This window comes from Cibotium barometz, chromosome 46 (assembly GCF_041138505.1).
Source record: "Cibotium barometz isolate CiBa-2024 chromosome 46, ASM4113850v1, whole genome shotgun sequence".
In the NCBI taxonomy this organism is placed as follows: Eukaryota; Viridiplantae; Streptophyta; class Polypodiopsida; order Cyatheales; family Cibotiaceae; genus Cibotium; species Cibotium barometz.
Window position 1 is genome coordinate 32,464,205 of NC_141091.1, and position 20,834 is coordinate 32,485,038.

At 42.4% G+C, this 20,834-nt stretch overlaps 1 long non-coding RNA gene across 1 annotated transcript in view; it reads right to left on the reverse strand.

Annotated features, from left to right (window-relative positions):
- The window catches only part of LOC147612133 (uncharacterized), a 51,297-nt gene that overhangs the window by 30,218 nt on the left and 245 nt on the right, over positions 1-20,834 (reverse strand). The gene's annotated exons all lie outside the window — the stretch shown is intronic.

Genomic DNA, 20,834 nt, shown 5'->3' on the forward strand with positions numbered 1-20,834 from the left:
TCAACAAAGTATAACTGCAAGCAAACCAAGCACCAATGTGCACTGCCAGGCAACCAAATGTCCTGTGCAAATGTATGCCTGCAAACCAAAGCAAGTGTAAACCTGCACCAAATTGTCCAATTACACTCAATGTGTATACATACGCGACAAATCGCAGCTGTAATGCCCAATTACATGCTCCAATCTGAAAATCCCCAATTTTTATGCACTCCAATCGCTTCAATGTGCATCTAATTGGCCAATTTCCACAAAAGCCCCAAATTTCTGCAAATGAAAGAGGCTCAATTTGTCGATTTTGACCTCAATTTTGAAAACCCCCAAATTTCTGCAAATGAGAGAGGTTCAATTTGCTGATTTTGACCTCAATTTCAAAAACCCCCAAATTGCAGGCAAAGCAAAATGCCCAATTTTTTAATTTGTCCTGAAATTGAGAAATCCCTCAATTTGCCTGAATCCACCACCTGCAATCTGTCAAATCTTCCTTGGTTTTCTTTTTTCTTTTTTTTTTTTGGTTTGCTGAAACAAAGGTACCTGGGCAGCAATGATGCACAACCAGGGAAGTTGAAGCATGGAAGTACAGTCGAGAAGAGACCTGGAAGTCGGTGCAGGTGGAGACTCAACGAGCTGCAGGCGGGTATCTGTAGCCGGATGGAGGAGCTATCGGCAGGTAGACTCTTCTGTCGACGGGCAGCAGCTAGGTGGAAGCGAAGGTGAAACGCGTAGAGGCGAATGGCAGGTGTTGAGGGACAGGCAGGCGTGTCGAATGCCGATGGCCCCCTGCGTAGCAGAAGCACTGGCGCAAACAGTGTTGACGATGCGCTGGCGGCGAACACAGGCGACGGAGCATTTAGGCGCTAGGCGCTGGTGCCGGGCAGGAACAGCGATGCGAACAGCATACGGATGCGTAGGAGTCGGGCAGGCGAAGGCGGGCGGTCAGAGCAAGGCGAGCACAGCTGGTGCGTGGAGCGGAGAAGCGACGCCCGACGGTGACGCACGGCAGTCGACGGCCGGAACTGATGCTGGGCAGTTGAAACGGACGGAGCTGACGGGAACGGAACAGCGCGACGGGGGCCTGGAACGGCGTAGACGGACGGACAGCGGCGCCGGAGCAGGACCGTGACGGAGTAGCTGTCGGACGTCACGTAGCGTGGCTGTGGACAGTACAGTCACCGGCTGGGAAGGGCGGTGCCGCCCGTGAGCTGGGCGGTGGTGGTGGGCTCCCCACTAGTGCTGCCCGTTTCTGGCGGCCGGACGGTGGAGCAGCGACGGACCTGTCGGACGGACGTCGACGGAAATTCGCAGTCGATGGAAAAACACAGCGTCGACGAAAATTTGCAGTTTTTTCTGCAGATTCTGCACAGCCACCACTCCAGGGCCAGCTCCCAGCTCTGATACCAAATGTTGGGTGTTGGACTCACACACACAAACCTGCACATTAGGGTTAGGTGCAGGGTAGAGAAGCTCACACAAAGAAATGAGAGAGAGAGAGAGAGAGAGAGAGCCAAAAGTGTGGTATCCACAAAATGCAAGTCAACCCTTGCATGTGTGCCACATCCATATAATATAGAACTACAAAATATTATATGTGTCCTTTCACACTTGATGTCCAAGGGGAAAAACCACATGGGAAAAAAGTGCCCTTGGTTAAGCCCTGTTCACACATAGCACTACCATAAGTGAGCATATGCCTACACCAAGTTCAAGTAGTCCAAGTTTCCATGAGTAATCTCATGTACTCCTACAACCTTGTCAATGAAGAAAACCATGGAAAAGCTCTTTCTGGCAAGAAAACTGATATAAACCTGTTTTAATGGTTTTTGGGCGATAAAAACATCCAAAAAGTAGTTTTTAGGGTTTTTGAAGTAGTTTTAGGATTTTTGAGATTTTTAGGGATTCTGAAATTTATGTCCATATAGTTCCGTACAGCTCCATACACGCGTCCGTATTGCCCATGCATATGCCCATACAAGTCTAGGGCTAACCATACATCTGAAAAGCAAGTTGGAGAAGATGTTGATGGTAAAGAAGAAGCTCTTCATGATCATAATGATGCCCACACATACACTCCACCATAGTCACAGGGAACGGAGGGGACGGACCTTGGAACGAGGGGACGCCGTCCCGGGAACACTGTAGGACAGGGACGGACGGACGTCCCCAGCTGGGCGTCCCTCACAAGGGACGGCGTTCCGGGGACGGATCCAGGAGGGGACGGTTGTGGGGGACGGGCTGCATGGGAACGCCGCAGGTTACTGTTTGGGCAATGTTCACATTTTTTATCTTTTTTTTTTGGCTGTTTGGGAGGGGCTTTTCATGGGCCTTTAGCCTTGGCCCATAGGCCTTGAGCCTTTGAGGCTTTGGGCCTTGGCCTCTCTCTTGCCTCCTTCCCTATAAGAAGCCACACACACACACACTCCCTTTCACACTTCAAGCTTTAGCTTCACACACACACACACTCTCTCTCCCTCAAGCGGCAAGCCTAAAGGGCCAAGGTCTCATGTTTCAAGCTCTCACACAAGCAAGCTGTAGCCTCTCCAGAGACACTCTCTCTCAAGCTTCACACACACACACACACACACACACCCACCCACCATCACACTCAACTTCTCAAATTCTCCCTCAACTTTCAAGGCTCAAGCCTCACTCCCTCTCTCTCTCTCTCTCTCAAGCTATCAAGTGACAAGGAGGCATCCATCATCCATGGCATCCTCCTTGTGGTAGTGGCTCTTTAAGTTCCAACTACCCATAGAAGGACGACGGGATGGACATGGTGGGATGAGGTCAATCACACCACATCCCCTCATGGAGGTGGTGCACAGCCATGGGCATGCAAGCTTTGCCCGTATAGGCGAGTGGGTGGTACTGACAAAGTACTTTTTAAGTGCCGTTCCTAGCCCCGTCCCCGTTCCCTACATATGGCCGTCCCCGTCCCTTGTGACTATGCACTCCACAATCTCCTTCAATCTTCAATGATCTTGTTCATGATACTACAAGAGAAGTCCAATCCTTTTATACTTGTAAGAGACCTTTCTTTTTGCCAAAAAGCCTTCATGCTTTTGCTTTGCCTTTTTATGCTTTACTTTTCTCTTTTTTGCCTTTGCTTTTGCTCTTTTTACTTTTATTAATAAAATATTACTCAACTTTTGGTGCTTTGCTTTTCTGGCTTTAAGGCCTTGCTTTTTTGGCCTTAGAGCTACTTTTTAAGAAAGCGCCTTTTAGCTTTTTGGTCCGGCTCAGTCTCCTCTTTCCAATGGTGTCCTTGGCTCGCGGTTAACCCTGTTTGACTTTTTGCTTTTTCTTGCTTTTTGACCAAGAATGGTACTTTTTCTTAATCAAACCTTATGGACCTTGTCCCCATGTCTTCTTCCACCTATATGATGTCTGGGCATGGGTTTCATCACGTGAAATAGAGCTAGGAGGGCCAAAGAGTTACAAAGGACATGCCATAGCTTATGAAAGCCGTCATTTGCAGGATGCAAAACTTTCTTTGGGCATTTATGAGGAGTTGTTGGCTATGATTCATGCCTTGACTATTTGGAAACACTACCTTCTTGGGGCTGATTTTATGGTCAAGACAGATCATCAAAGCCTAAGGTACTTCTTGACACAAACAAAGCTTTTGGAGAAGCATATGAGGATGGCAAACTTCTTATCTATGTTTCATTTTTAGATTATGCACACTCCAGGAAAGAAAAATGTGGTGGCAGATGCATTGTCTAGAAAACCATATGTGGCTGGAGTGTCGATTGCCTCACATGGAGACTTGTCTACCATGCATGAGTTGTACCATCCATACAGATGCTGATTTTGGGCATATATGGACTGATTTAGTGGCAAGACATGCACGTGCTTCTTATGTGATCAAAGAGGGGTATCTCATGAAGGATAACTGCCTATGTATTCTGTCAAACATGAGGCAAAAAGTCATTGATGAGTGCCATGCTTCGTCATATGCAGGACATAGAGGTATAATGCCTACTACGCGCATGACTGAGCGTTACTTCTTTTGACCAAGAAAGCATAAAGATATAGAGGCATATGTACGTGCATGGATCACTTGCCAAAAAGCCAAGTTTGTCAGGCAAAAGACTCCTAGTTTGCTCAGCCTTTGCTTACTCCTTTGCAGCCATGGGAAAGTATTGCAATGGATTTTATCATGGATTTGCCTCGTGCTCAGCAAGACAATGATGCTAATTGGACCATTGTTGATAGATTTAGCAAGCAAGCACACATCTTGCCGATCAAGAAAACCATAAAGCCTGAGCATATGATCAAGATATTTGTGGCACAAGTGTTCAAACACCATGGTATGCCTAAATCCATTGTGGGGGACAGAGATCCTACTACAAGCCTCTTTTGGAGAGCTCTCTTGACAATATGGGCACTAAGCTGGCATTGCACTGTCTAGCCACTAGCTCTAACTTACAAGTGGTTCTCTACATCCTCTACACAAAAAATAGTGATAGCTTTCTATGAGGCTATGGAGAATTCTGGCTTGCACAACTCAAACATAAAGTGGCCATCTCCTGAAAGGATGCTAACTTATATATATATATATATATATATATATATATATATATATATATATGTGTACATATATATATTATATTATACATATGTATATACATATATATATACATATACATATATATATTATTATATATATACATATGTATATATATTATACATATATATATATATATACATATATATACATATGTATATATATATATTATATATATGTATATATATATATTATATATATGTATATATATATATTATATATATGTATATATATATATATACATATGTATATACATATAATATATATATGTATGTATATATACATACATATATATATTATATGTATATACATATACATATACATATGTATAATATATATACATATGTATATGTATATACATATGTATAATATAATATATATACATATGTATATGTATATACATATGTATAATATAATATATATATGTACATATATATATATATATATATTATACATATGTATATACATATACATTTGTATAATATATATACATATGTATATATATATGTATATACATATACATATGTATATATTATATATATGTATATGTATATATACATATACATATATATAATATATACATATGTATATACATATACATATATATATACATATGTATATATATTATACATATGTATATATATATATACATATGTATATACATATAATATATATATGTATGTATATATACATACATATATATATTATATGTATATACATATGTATAATATATATACATATGTATATGTATATACATATGTATAATATAATATATATACATATGTATATGTATATACATATGTATAATATAATATATATATGTACATATATATATATATTATACATATGTATATATATATACATATGTATAATATATATACATATGTATATGTATATATACATATGTACATGTATATATACATATGTATACATATGTATACATATGTATATATACATATACATATGTATATATACATATGTATGTATATGTATATATGTATGTATACATATATATGTATATATGTATGTATACATACATATATACATATATGTATGTATACATACGTATATACATATATGTATGTATACATACATATATACATATATATGTATACATACATATATACATATATATACATATATCTACATATATATACATATATGTATGTATATACATACATATATACATACATATATACATATATATGTATACATACATATATACATACATATATACATACATATGTATATATATGTATGCATATATATACATATGTACATACATATGTATACATATACATATGTATATATATGTATGCATATATATACATATGTACATACATATGTATACATATGTATACATATACATATGTATATATATGTATACATATGTATACATATATATATACATATGTATATATATATATTATATATACATATGTATATGTATATGTATATATATATAATATATATATATGTATATATGTATATATATGTATATATACATATATATATATGCATATGTATATGTGTGTATATACATATGTATATATATATACATATGTATATACACACATATACATATGCATATATATATATGTATATATATATATCTACATATATATATGTATATGTATATATATATATACCTAGATGAATCCAGGAACATATATACATATATACATATACATATATATATGCATATGTATATGTGTGTATATACATATGTATATATATATACATATGTATATACACACATATACATATGCATATATATATATGTATATATACATATATATACATATATATATATATAATATTATACATATGTATATGTATATACATATGTATATGTATATATATTTATATATTATACATATGTATATATATATTATATATACATATGTATATGTATACATATGTATATATATAATATACATATGTATACATATATATACATATATACACATATATATACATATGTATATATACATATATATATATACATATGTATATATACATATATATATATATATACATATGTATATACATATATATATGTATATATATATATACCTAGATGAATCCAGGAACATGCCCAAGTTCACCTTATAAGAATGTGCAAATTATAATCTCGTGGTAATCATCCACAAGACAATAAACCATCAACTCCATCATGCATAGTATGGACTAGATGCTACGACATCCCCACTAACGTCATCAATGCCCAATAGTGGGTGTAGAACTTGGTATCAATATAGGCCCCACACACACACACACCCCCCACGCACACGCACACGCACACGCACACACACATAAGAGCATACATTCGTACAAGGGTCTATGTACTAAGTTTTTGTCAAAGCTCTAGATGGCAGAGATACAGGGCAGACTTAGCCATAATGAAGCCTAGCACTAAGGATCACAACACTTATCTCCTGGCCAAGCTTCCATTGCTATACCTCGCTTTGCAACAAACTCTCCTCTTCCTTGCGTGAGCAAATGCTTGCCTGCTACTTTTCCAAGGCCCTCTCCTACCAAGTGTAAAGCATTAATATTTAATGATTCTCCCAAAAACAAGGAAGATTTGGAGGAGGTTGCCCCACAAGGCCTATTTTGAAGATTGCCCAACTCATACTACAATCTGAAGGTGTCCGTTTTGTTGGCGCAGTGTTGTCTAAATATGGAACGTTTAACAATGTTTCATATTAGTGCACCAAAACTATGAAACTTGATCTCATAGATGACTGCATTTAGTTGTGGAACTTTGTAGTCTATTCAAAGAACTCATCGTCTGATGGGGGTAGTTGGGAGTTAAATTTGGGCTGTGGCCCTTACACTAAATTTTAAAAAAAAACAAACCTTTTCTTGTGGTTCCTTTGTTCTACCCTGAAACCACCATTGCTAACTTCCGCACGAAATCCTTAGAGCATGCAGATGCCAGAGTGAAGTGTAAGCAACTAGGTATAGAGCAGGAATCCTATAAGCCTTCTACATATTGGATATCCAAAGAGAATATTGTGAACCTCAGCATTGGAGAAGGCACTAACGTAGTGCCCTTGCAAGCAACCACCATCTTGCGCCGACTTGAAGAAATGGTTGCCAATGAAGTTCCAGTGTTAATTGAACCTAAAGAGGTAAAATCATTGTTAATTGAATTATTCTCAAAAAGCCAAAAGCAAGTATCAAAACGCATGCTTACTAAAATAATAATAATATTTTAAGCCTTCAAAGGTTTAAAAACCTTATAAACTTAAAAATCCTCTTTTGTCCCTAAAACACTTGGGCTGGCCACACATATGGGTCTCCTTTTCTTATCCAAACCGATGCCTGTTCACACTGTCCATCCCGTGCCCGTGCCCGTGCCCACCTGCTTGTTGTCCAGAGGGAAAAACACAGGGTCGTAACAGTGTTAGCAGTCATCTCCTGTCTGTATAGTATACACCAGGGCCGTGCCCGCCCATTATAGGTGTTTCCCCATTTTTCCTCACTTTCCATAGTATTTTCCCATTTTTGCTAGCTCTGGGACGGCTGTCGGTTGTATCTAGTGCTGGCCGACTGTACTAGTGTTGCCCGACCTGATCCTCAGTGCTGGCCAACTGCATTTATTCTGGCCAATTGAGCTTTTGTTTTGGGCTAGCGGACCAGCAACCTGGGGCCATATATATTGGCCCTGACCCCCCACACTTCTCGTCTCATTTCCGGGATTTTCTAGTGTATATAGCGAGTTTATACAACCTCTTCTCTCCCTCTCATCTGCGTTTTGCTCTCTACAGCAGTTGTCTTCATTTCCGTTGTGCATTCTGACAACTTTGTACTCATGGATTCATCAATTTGAGGCTTATTTTGTTGTTGGTAGAAGTTAGATATGGAAAAAGTTTGTTAGCCAGCTGCTACATAGCAGGGGGAGCTATCTCTAGCGGCTACATAGAAGGGGAAGCTATCTCTTAGTCGACACATTGGGTCCAAGCAAATTCCCACTTTGGGGTTGCTGCCTATGAATGGGACCCACGGACCTCAAGAAGCGGTTTCTATTGCCTCACTATAAGCAACACGACATTAACGTCGACAAAGTGATGAAGTTGCTGGAAAGCAATGAGTTGTATGTCAACGAGAAAAAATCAGAGTTTTATCTATCCAAGGTTCATTACCTCGGATACATAATTAGTGCCGACAGCATCTGAAAAGATCCCACAAAGGTGGCGGAAATCCTAAATGGGAGGTCGTTGAAACCAGCCCATATGACCTATATATAGGTGGGCTGGCCTCTCCTCTTTTCATTCATCCATTTGCTTGAGGTGTGGTTCTGTTAGCAGTCATCTCCTATCTATTCATGTATTTTCCCCTATTTTTGTGTGGACATGGGGCTGCAGTGCTACCCGACTTGCCCCTATCTGCTGGCCGACTGGACATCTGCCTCCCGACCTGCTCCTCAGTGCTGGCTGACTGGTTTTTTCTCTGGCCGACTGTTTTTTTCTGGTCGTGAGCAGATAGGGCTGCTGTTGGCCTGTTTTGGGCTGGCCGACCAGCAGCCCAGGGCCATATATATAGAGGGGCTGGCCCCCACACTCCAGAGTATTGGGTATTGTGTACCGGATCTTGTATATAGTGCAGAGTTCATACAGCTTCACTCTCTCTCTTCTGCATTTTCTCTTCCACACACAATTCAGCATTTTCCAGGCTGGTGGATCTCTTGCGTTTGCTCATCTTCATGTTGGTGTTTTGCTATGTTGCGCTCTCAGCAGTTGGTCTCATATCCACTACGTATTCCGACATGGTATCAGAGCCCCAGGTGGCTTGAAGGTTGGAGACATTGCAGAGCTTGCGGGACTGTTTCTTAAAAACCTTGGAGCTTATGGGAGATTTGAAGAGCTTGCGGGACTGCTGGTTTTTGGTGCGATTGGAAATCTCTTGGGCTGTTCGGGACTTGGAGATTGGGTAGAAGGCGGCCATCACCGTTGGACAGCCACCTTGCATATTAGTTGCAGCCTCTTCATTTTTTTTCCCACCCACCCTCCCTTCACAAGACCAAAATAACCCCCCCCCCCCCCCCCCCCCCCGACGGCGGCAGACTTGCTTGAGATGGCTGAGAAGCACGTAAAGTCCCTACTCTCCCCATGTTTCCCATGGATCGACAATTGGACGGGACCAGCTACGGCATATGGCATATGGAAGGTAATGATGGAGTCTGTATTGGAGTCTTATGACTTGGTTGATTTCATTATTGTTGGTGTTCCACGGCCCTAGTTGGAGGAAGGGGAGTTCTTACCCTCTACTCGGAAAGAACGAGAGGCTCGGGCACAGTTGTGGGATCGTGTCAATGCCCGTGTCCGTTCTTTCATCTTCCTTAATTGCACACCTCAGGTGATTAATCATATAAAGCATATGACGCTGGCCAAAGGGATTTGGCAGCATTTGGCTTCTCTGTATAACAGGTTATCACCCATGAAGCGGATCTCCTTGGAAGTGCAAATGCGGGTGATGGATCCTGCAAAGTTTTCGACAATGCAGAAGCACATCAACAAGTTGCAGGCTCTTCAGCAGGAGGTTCTTCAAGCTCGGAAGGAGATATCTTCAAAGGACATGGCCATCACTTTGATGTCTCATCTGACCTCTTAGTACTCAGCATTTTACTCCTCTTTGATCACCAGAGGCAGGTTCAACACCATCACATGGGAGGAACTTGTGCCTATGGTCTCAGACCAGGAAAAGTGTTTTACGAACCCTCCACAAGGCGGCAGTTCTGAGGCCTTAATTGGCCAGCGGTCGCAAGGCCACAGTAAGAGCAAAGGGAAGTCTTCACAGGAGAAGTCTTCCCAGCAGGAGCTCGACGTGGATCCTGACACCTTGAAGGCAAAGAGGACCTGTAACAATTGTGGCGAGAAAGGCCATTATTGGAGAAAATGTCCAAAGCGAAGCACCGAGCAAGGTGCAGATTCCTCCGTAGTAACCGTGAAGACTCTGGCTTTTGTGCACTTGGAGATCATTGTCATGTGCACAGTGTGTATCTACCCTGTGCTACACGCAAGCAAGACTAGTTTCGAGGCTTGGGGAAGCTTGGAACTAGGCAGGCTGATTGACGAGCTGAGTTAGGGAAATACTAACGGGCGGGCACCCAAGTATGGACGAGCGGGCGCCCAAGTATGGACGCCCGATGACCGGCCAAGAGCCTATAAAAGGGTGGCCAAGGTTAGTTATTGTATTATAGAGAGTCTCGCGAGTTTGTGAGAGCTCTATGGTCTTGGAGCCTGGATCTAGTGCAGACGTGCGCCTACTTTATGCAGCCAAGGCCGGCAGCAATCTCGAGGCCCGCGAGGGCAGCTTCGTGGCGGTATGGGACGTCGCGAGGAGGAGATTGGTCGGTACGTCATCCTAGTTAGCTCAGCTCGTGGCTCGGTGGGGACAGCCAAGACTGTGGGCTCGCCCACGGCTGTCATGGTTGGGAGGTGAGTCAGGCCTGCACCCCCTTGCTTGTTTGTTTGTTCGTTTGTTTGCAGGATTCGAGTTTCAAACCAAGATCGATCACGAGGGAAGATCCGTGGGGATTCGACAGTGGTATCAGAGCATACCTCGTGAACGAGCAAGTCGGTAGGTAGAGAAGATGAGGTCGAAGAACGGTTTGCGCAGCCAGCCCAGGCGGTGCCTAGGCCAAGCGGGCAGGCGCCCAGGGCTACGTTGCCGTGCTGCGCCCAAGCCCACGCAGGCTGGCACACGCGCAGGCAGCGCTGGCCGCCAGCAGCACATGTGACACACGTAGGCGCCGGCAGCTCACCAAGCAACGTCAGCAGTCAGCGATGGCAGCCAGCACGCCGACGGGCGAATCCAGGGGGAAAGAAAAAAAAAACTAGGAAAGCTTACATTTTTTTTAGCTTTCGTTTTTTTTGGAGTTTAAATTTTTTTTTAAAGTTTTAAAAGACCCCCCCTCCAAGGTTTCCAAAGTGTTTATTTTTTTTAAAAAAGACCTTAGAATATATATATCCATATATATATATATATATATTTATATTTATTCAAGAAAAAAAACACAAATGCAAAGTAAAAGCTAAGCCTAGCTTTTGAAGATTTTTAGCTTTTGGGAAACCTTTATAAACCCCTCAAGTGGGCTTCTTGCCACACATCTCTCAAGTTCTCAAGTTTTCAAGCTCTCAAGCTCTCAAGTTCGCTCGCACTTTCATTGTGCAAAGATCGAATTTTCTCTCCACGTACCCTCTTCACGATGTCGACCCAAGAATCAGAGTTGGAGCCCCTCGTGGAATGCGAAGGCTTGCCGGCTACAAAAGGTACCGATGCCGATCTTTTTGACGATTTTGTGTCAAAATCAGATTTCCAAGAGTTCAAAGTAGCTCTCGAAGCTTCTTCGACGGAACGTCAAGCACAAATCGCAGCCCAGATGCAGGCTTTGCAGAACTCCATCGCTCTATTGACCACTACCCTCTTTACGTTATCGGGTATGGATACCTTGGCTTCAGCTTTAGGCTCCAATATTACTCCGGAACCGTTCGGGGGCGAGCAAAAGCAGCGAACCAAGGAGATCGTGGACACGTGGCTACATAAGTGGCAAGTTCACTTTCAGTTTCATCCATATGATGATGGAAAGAAGATACAGTTAGCAGCAGGTTTCCTGTCCGGCAAAGCTTTGCTTTGGTGGAAGGAACTCAACCCTAAGCCAACGACTTGGGCACAATTTGAAGACGTTTTCAAGAAAGAATTCCTCAAGAAAGAGAATGATTATGATGTTGTTGCCCGGTTTTCAGCTTTGACCATGACCTCGCAGCACCTCACTTATGAGGTCTACCTCCAGAAGTTTCGTGACTTGCAGATGAAAGCTACAAAGATGGATCCCACTACTCTTTTGGGGTTTTTCGTAGCTGGTTTACCAGACTCGTACCGATTACAGGTTAAAAATAACAAATGTAAAACATTGGACGAGGCCATTCATTCAGCTCGTATCTATGATGATACGATGGTCTCTTCCAAGTCGAAACCCGTTACTGAGCAGGGGAACAAGCATAAACGAAAGTTCTCCGCACCTATGGCTAACACGACGCAAGGAAAGTCTTCGGACCAACCTTCGAAGAATTCAAGTTCGACACCAGCGAAGAAGAAACGACTCCTTAGGGCTTTAAAGCTCAAGAAGGAAGGACGTTGTTTTATCTACAAAGAAAAAGGACACATGCGTAACTCGTGCCCGAAGCAAAAGGGCACCAAGTCAAACGTAGGACCCAAGCCAAAGGCAGCTAACCAGTTGTCTTTGACAGGTACGTCAATTACTGTACTTTCTCGCCCTAGTACTTGTTCTGATTGTCTGTTCAATTCTAAGGTATTTGGCATGCATGATCTTCTCCGAGTTTATGGAGAAGTGAAGAGCCATAAGATTCACATTCTTTTAGACCCTGGCAGTTCGCATAACTTTGTTAACTACAAACTTGTGCAGAAATTGAGTCTTGATACGACACTCAGCGACCATACCTATGAGGTACGTCTACCTGCGGGAAGGCAAGTTTGGGATCGCAAGGTGGAGATGTTTCCAATCCAGATTCAGGACTACAAAGACACTCTGGAATGCTATGTTATGCATCTGGAAAATGTAGACTTGTTATTAGGGATTGAGTGGTTTAAGACTCTTGACGTCCATATAGATTGGTCTAGTCATATTTTTTCTTTTCAGCATAAGGACACCAAGTATAGTATTTTAGGTGATTGTATTCATCCCTCTCAGGGACCTCTTGTAAATACAATTGATTTGGAAATATAATGGATTCTTCTTTGAATACCGCTTTCCATTGTGTATTGATTCTACTTTCTTCTTTTCTCATCCCTTCCATGGATGTAAATGAATTAAGTGTGTTTGAAAGCAAAGAATTACAGAAGATACTTGATTCATTTCAAGATGTATTTCCTAAGGAACTACCATCGGGTTTACCACATGAACGGGCAGTAGATCATCGTATTGACTTGATCCTTGGTGCTCCTCTTGTGAGTATTCCACCTTATAGGATGAGCCAAGCTGAGGAAGATGAGTTGGCTAAACAACTCGAAGATTATTTGAGGATGGGCCAGATCCGTCCAAGTAAATCACCTTGGGGTGCACCTGTGTTGCTTAGGAGAAAGAAGGACAATACCTGGAGAATTTGTATAGATTACAAGAGATTGAACAAGCTGACCATTAAGAACCGTTATCCTCTCCCTAGATCAGATAACCTGATTGACCGGTTAGCAGGAGCGAAATATTTCATGAAGATAGATTTACATACTGGCTATCACCAGATACGTATTCATGAAAGGCATGTCGAAAGAACCGCCTTTCGGACTAGGTATGGCCATTACGAGTTTCTCGTATTACCTTTTGGGTTAACCAATGCTCCAGCCACTTTCCAGCAAATGATGAACGATCTTTTTCGTGAACATTTGGAAAAATTTGTGGTGGTGTTCCTGGATGATATTTTGATTTATAGTCGTACTCTTGAGGATCATGTCAGACACCTCACGATTGTCTTATCTATTTTAAGACAGAATCGACTATATGCTAAGTTAAGTAAATGTGAGTTCTTTATGACTGACATCATTTACTTGGGACACAAGATCACTCGAGATGGGTTGAGCATTGACTATGACCGAGTTCAGAAGGTTCTGGACTGGCCTATACCACGAACAGTGAAACAACTTCGTTCTTTTCTCGGTTTTGTTGTTTTTCTTCGGAAATCTGTACGGGAGTACTCTCAGCTCACACTACCGATGACCGACTTATTGAAAGGTCGTGGACGTAAGTCAAATCAACCTATCACTTGGAATAACGATTTGGATATGGCCTTCAGAGTTTTGAAAGATAAAGTCAAGGAAGCACCTATCTTAGCATTGCCTGATCCTAGTCGGCCTTATGTTCTTGAAACTTATGCCAGTGACTATGCTATCGGGGCTGCTTTATTTCAAGATGGTAGACCGGTTGCTTTTGAAAGTAAAAAGCTAGACGACACTCAATCTCGTTGGCCAACCCTTGAGAAGGAGCTTTATGCTGTGATTCATGCTCTCAAGGTTTGGAGACATTATTTATATGGCTCCAAGTTTGTGGTATTGACTGATCATCAGTCAATCAAGTATGTGTGTGATGTCGATGATTTGAGAGGAAGGAAAGCTCGTTGGGCAGAGTTAATGCAAGATTTTGATTTTGAGATCCGTTATCGGAAAGGATCCATGAATAGTATTGCAGATGCGCTTAGTCGGATTAGAGAGGTGAATTCTTTGTCGTTCACCGAGATTTCTATTGACTTATTTCAGTCATTGAGAGGGCTTTGCAAGACTGATAGTTATTTTGGTCCATTTTGCCAGAAGATCCAGGACGAGAGCTCATTGATTGACCAAGACTCGATGACTGAGCAGTCTACTATTCAGGCTGCAGGAGGCCAGTGGATGATTCGGAATGGTTTGCTATTCCGTAATGACAAAATTTGTGTACCACAGATCCCGGACATTAGGTCCAAGATTCTTAAGGAGTGTCACGACGTCCCTTCTGCTGGACACCTTGGGGTACACAGGACACTATCATTAGTGAAACACACTTTTTATTGGCCGAAGATGAAAGGGTATGTAGAAGATTATGTTCTCAAGTGTCAGATTTGTCAGGCAAATAAAGCTGAACGCTTTAGACAGGTTGGGTTGTTGCATCCTTTGCAAATCCCAGGTAATAAATGGGAAAGTATTTCCATGGATTTTACTACCGGATTGCCAAGAACACATCAAGGCCACGATTCTATTTGGGTTGTGGTAGATCGCTTGACAAAAATGGCTAGATTTTTACCAACCCGGAAGACTATTACAGCTACGCAATTAGCACGGCAGTTTATCGAGCGATTGTTTAGACTGTACGGGTTACCGCAGGACATAGTCAGTGATAGGGACTCTAAGTTTACGAGTGATTTTTGGAAACTTGTTTTTGAGAAGTTGGAAACAACTTTGAATTTGAGTTCCTCAGATCATCCTCAATCTGATGGCCAGATTGAAAGAGTGAATCAGATTTTGGAGGATATGCTTCGGGCATATGTATCCAAAAGACAGAGTTCATGGGAGGATTATCTTCCTATGTTAGAATTTGCATATAACAATACTAAGCATACGAGTACAGGTTTTAGTCCTTTCATGCTTATGTATGGTTTTCAACCTAGATCACCTGTTACAGTAGGATTCTCAGGACTTCAGCATGATGCAGCACGTAATTTTTTTGCAAGATATGCAGGAAATGTTACAAGTTGCGAAGGAATCTATTAGAAGTGCTCAAGACCGAGACAGGTTTTATTCTAATAGACATCGTTAGTTCTCTGAAGGAACGATAGTGTATTTGCGAGTTCCGAAAGATTCCGAGACTTTACGGACAGGTAGATCTCCGAAATTATCCCCTAGATACTGTGGACCATTTCGTGTTACACGACGGATTGGTTTAGTTGCATATGAATTGGATTTGCCTTCTCATGTGAAAGTTCATCCTGTATTTCATGTCAGTAGACTTAAGGAAGTACTGGGTGGAGCAAATCAGTTAGTTACTCCTCAAGCAATTATAGATGTCGAGGACATGACATTTGTTCCGCACGAACCTGAAAAGATTCTTGGATTTCGTGAACGAAGATTGCGTAATACGCTTATCACGAAATACAAGATCAAGTGGAAGGATCATGTTGAAGAGGACGCTACATGGGAGACATTGACTACTACCCTGGCTTTTTAGTGAGCTCAGGAGTGAGCTCTTAGAGGAAGGGGAGTATGTCATGTGCACAGTGTGTATCTACCGTGTGCTACATGCACGCAAGACTAGTTTCGAGGCTTGGGGAAGCTTGGAACTAGGCAGGCTGATTGACGAGCTGAGTTAGGAAAATACTAACGGGCGGGCACCCAAGTATGGACGGGCGGGCGCCCAAGTATGGACGCCCGATGACCGGCCAAGAGCCTATAAAAGGGTGGCCAAGGTTAGTTATTGTATTATAGAGAGTCTCGCGAGTTTGTGAGAGCTCTATGGTCTTGGAGCCTGCATCTAGTGCAGACGTGCACCTGCTTTATGCAGCCGAGGCCGGCAGCAATCTCGAGGCCCGCGAGGGCAGCTTCGTGGCGGTATGGGACGTCGCGAGGAGGAGATTGGTCGATACGTCATCCTAGTTAGCTCAGCTCGTGGCTCGGTGGGGACAGCCAAGACTGTGGGCTCGCCCACGGCTGTCATGGTTGGGAGGTGAGTCAGGCTTGCACCCCCTTGCTTGTTTGTTTGTTCGTTTGTTTGCAGGATTCGAGTTTCAAACCAAGATTGATCACGAGGGAAGATCCGTGGGGATTTGACAATCATGTACACCGGCATTTCATCTTCTTCGAGCAGTGAGGCAGTTGGACTCACCGCTAGGGACACTCAGGATTGGATTCTTGATAGTGGTGCTTCCAGGCACATGACTCCTTCCCGAGAGTTATTACAGGATCTTCGGAGGCACGCAAGTCACATCCTGATTGGTGACGAGTCCACTATCCCTATTCACAGTGAGGGCAAGTTAGAGATCATTCTCGATGGCAGAGGGGGAAAGCATTCCTCCCACGTTCTTTTTGTCCCATCTCTTGGTTTTCATCTATTGTCAGTGCATGAGGTTTGCAAGACTGGTGTACGGATGGAGTTTGAGGAGCATTTTGTTGCTCTTCGGGACAAAACGATAGGCCAGGTTGTATGGGAACGTGGAGTGGAGAATGGGATCTACAAACTCTCAGCACTCTCTCTTACAAGTTCTCATTAGGTGATGGGTGGCAGTTTCGTCATGGCCACTTGAATGTGGATACGCTGCAGCACACTTTCCGGGACCAATTGGTGGATGGCTTGCCAGTTGTTGGCAGCAGTAGGCATGAACGTTCTAGTTCTTCCGTTCGTCAGTCAAAGGAGCCTTTACAGGTAAACTATGCTCTGATATCTTGTATCAGTTGAGACAACAAGCCTCCTGCAGTTGAGGAAGCTCTTTCCCAAGGGACTTGTAGGAAAGCCAAGAAAGTGGCAGATGGTGACTTGCAAGTGGAGGCGGATGTTGCACAGCCTCCAGGCTTTGAGGTTCCGGGTTCAAAGGGGGTGGTTTACAGGTTCTGGAAGGCCTTGTATGGTCTTCAGCAGGTTCCCAGGACTTGGCATACCAAAGTTACAGTTGATGATCCTTGTGAGCAGGTTGATGCCTCTTTGTTTCAGAAGCGGTTTGGTTCATTGATTTGGTTGCTGAACACCAGATTGGACTTGAGCTTCCCGGTGGGGTTGTTGAGCTTATTTGTGCGGTGGGGTGGTTGAGCTTATTTGTGCAGACGCCTTTGACGACTCATTGGGACGCAAGATTGCGGATCTTGTGGTTTCTACAATGTATGAAGGATCTTGGACTCTGCTATGATACTAGAGGGGGAACGACAGATGGAGTCGAACTCCACAGTTGGAGTGCCTCAGATTGGGGAGGAGATCCAGACACGAGGAGATTTACACCAGGCTATGGTTTTACCCTCGCCTCAGGAGCTATTTCATGGAGCAGCAAGAGGCAGGCAACTATTGCCTTGTTGTCTACAGAGACAGAGTACCGGGCTACTTGTGGTGCTGCTTGTGAGGCGGTGCGGTTGCAAAGGTTACTTGGCGAGATTGGGTTTTCACTGGCGGAACCCACGATCATCCAAAGTCACTTTGTTCGTAACAAGTTTTTTGCTGACGACAACTTGCTAGAGTTTTGTTCGACGGAGGACAATGCGGCAGACCTCTTCACGAAGGCTCTACCTCAAGCGATGCTCCGGCAGCACTCTAGCGCACTGGGGTTGGTTCCACATCTAGGAGCTGAGAGCGGGTGTTAGCAATCATCTCTTGTCTGTACATTACACACTAGGGCCTCTGTTGTGGGTGTGCCCGCCCATCAGGTGTCTCTCCATTTTTCCCCTGTTTTTCCATGTATTTTCCGTTTTTCCATGTATTTTTTTCTATTTTTGTGTGGACATGGGACTGCAGTGCTTCCCAACTTGCCCCTATCTAATGGCCAACTAGACATCTGCCTCCCGACCTGCTCCTCAGTGCGGGCTAACTAGTTTTTTCTCTGGCCGACTGTTTTTTTCTGGTCGTCAGCAAATAGGGCTGTTGTCGGCCTGTTTTGGGGGCCGACCAGCAGCCAAGGGCCATATATATAGAGGGGTTGCCCCCCACACTCCAAAGTATTGGGTATTGTGTACCGGATCTTGTATATAGTGCAGAGTTCATACAGCTTCACTCTCTCTATTGGCCAACAATGAGGCAAGACGTGTTCACGCATGTGCAACACTATTTGATTTGTCAGAAAGTGAAAGCTCCTTGCGAGAAAAAGGTAGGGTTGTTATAACCATTGCCAATTCCCAAAGGACCTTTCCAATATATATCTATGGATTTTGTGACAAATATGCCTACCAGTGCAGGTAAGCATAATACGCAGTGTTTAATGATTGTTGATCGTTTAAGTAAGTTTGTTATCCTTATTCCTAGCAGGGCTAATGTTTTGTCGAGTATGTTGCTAGATTGTTCATCAAACATTGGTATCCCATAGGTGGCATACCTAGGACCATTGTCTCAAATCGTAACGCCAAGTTTACCAATCATTTCTAGAGGACATTGTTTAATAACTTTGGTACTAAGTTGAATTTCTCCGATGCATTTCACCCACAGACGGACGGCCAGACAAAGATTTAGTTCGACGTGCTCAAGTGTTATGTCCACGATCAACAACGTTAAGTGGGAACAATTTCTGCCTTTAGTTCAAGCTATATTGAATGAATCTTTTTCTTCAGCTACTATTTGCAGGACCCATATGAGGTAGCATTTGGAAGATCGTTCCAATCTTTTTTGGCGCTCCTTGACATGAGAGTGCTCCTTGACCATTCCATGACATCAGAGTGCTATTCACTACCTGGTCATAGTGACAAATCAAAAGTACTTAGGAAGCCTCAGCAACACAAAAGAAACAACCTCAAAAGACCCGAATGCCAGGTTATCAGAACGATTGTTGCTCTTACTCCAAGAGTATACATAGAGACCATCATTGACATGGCAGATTACAAAAGATGCCACACTACAAATTCCTTGGCGCTCCTTGAGTTCTTCGAGCTCATTCCATCTAGAACTACATCTATAATAGCTTTTCGATTAAGTGTGTTTGGTGCTACCCTTCTTTGAATTCCAAAGAAAGGGGAGCATGTGTTCAAGGTGTTATACTCCCTAAAATTCAATGAAAGATTGGTGGTGAACTAGAGCACAAAGTATGAGCTTAAGCTTTGACTTTAATAAGATCACCTCATAGTAAAGCATATACTCGTGGGTACATATATAATAAAAAAGAGTAGCATACTTGACATACTTATCTCTATCATGACTTTCAAAGACTCGTATCAATCACGTATTGTGCACAGCATACTCAACGTCTTTAACCATTGTGCAACTTTCCAATGCTTGAGAGTGGTACAACCATCCCGTCATTGTAGTGGTTGGTGTGTTTGTAACTGCAATCTCCAGTACACACATACTAAAAGTTTGATTATGTACTTATATTTTCAAGAATATGACTCCAAGTTCATTGGGTTTGTAAATCATGCTTCATCTTCACACATCAATGGGCATATGAAGTGTTCCATGTATCAATGAGCTTAGGTTTTAAATGTCTTAAAATTACCTCATGGTCAAGTGTCTTTATAAGCATATACACATTTGTGTATATGTGTGAATAAAAAAGAGTAGCACACTTGAAGTCTTCTCTCATCTCTATGGGAAGGTCCTTGAGTAGATATAGCCATGCTCCCCCAAATAAGTGCCAGAAGATTACAAACAAAGCTTGATCGACCAATCCCCTACCTCCAATGAGAGCTGTGGTGACATAAAAAAACATTTGGGCTAGAGACAAAGCTCCACAATATAGAGGTTTTACACACATAGTGCATGCCGGGAGAAGGTGAAATCTCACCCCTACATCCCAAAAGGGCAAGAGATCTCCATCGTCCGATCCCCGGCGTCCGATGGGTGAGGAAGATGTATATAAAGCCCCTTACATCCCTAGCAAAATTAGGACTACACCCAATAGGATTCAAATTCGCCGAGGCTATAGCACAGTTGGTTAAAGGACATGTTCAATTCCTTCTAACTACAGGAAATCCCACTAAAAATAAAAAATAAACAAATCAAGGCTATATCTAGCTGTACATCTAAAGCAGCTGGTTTTCTTTTTCAGAATATTTATGATATCTACTTCATACAAAGGGGGCAAGGCAAAGAGTTCCTTAC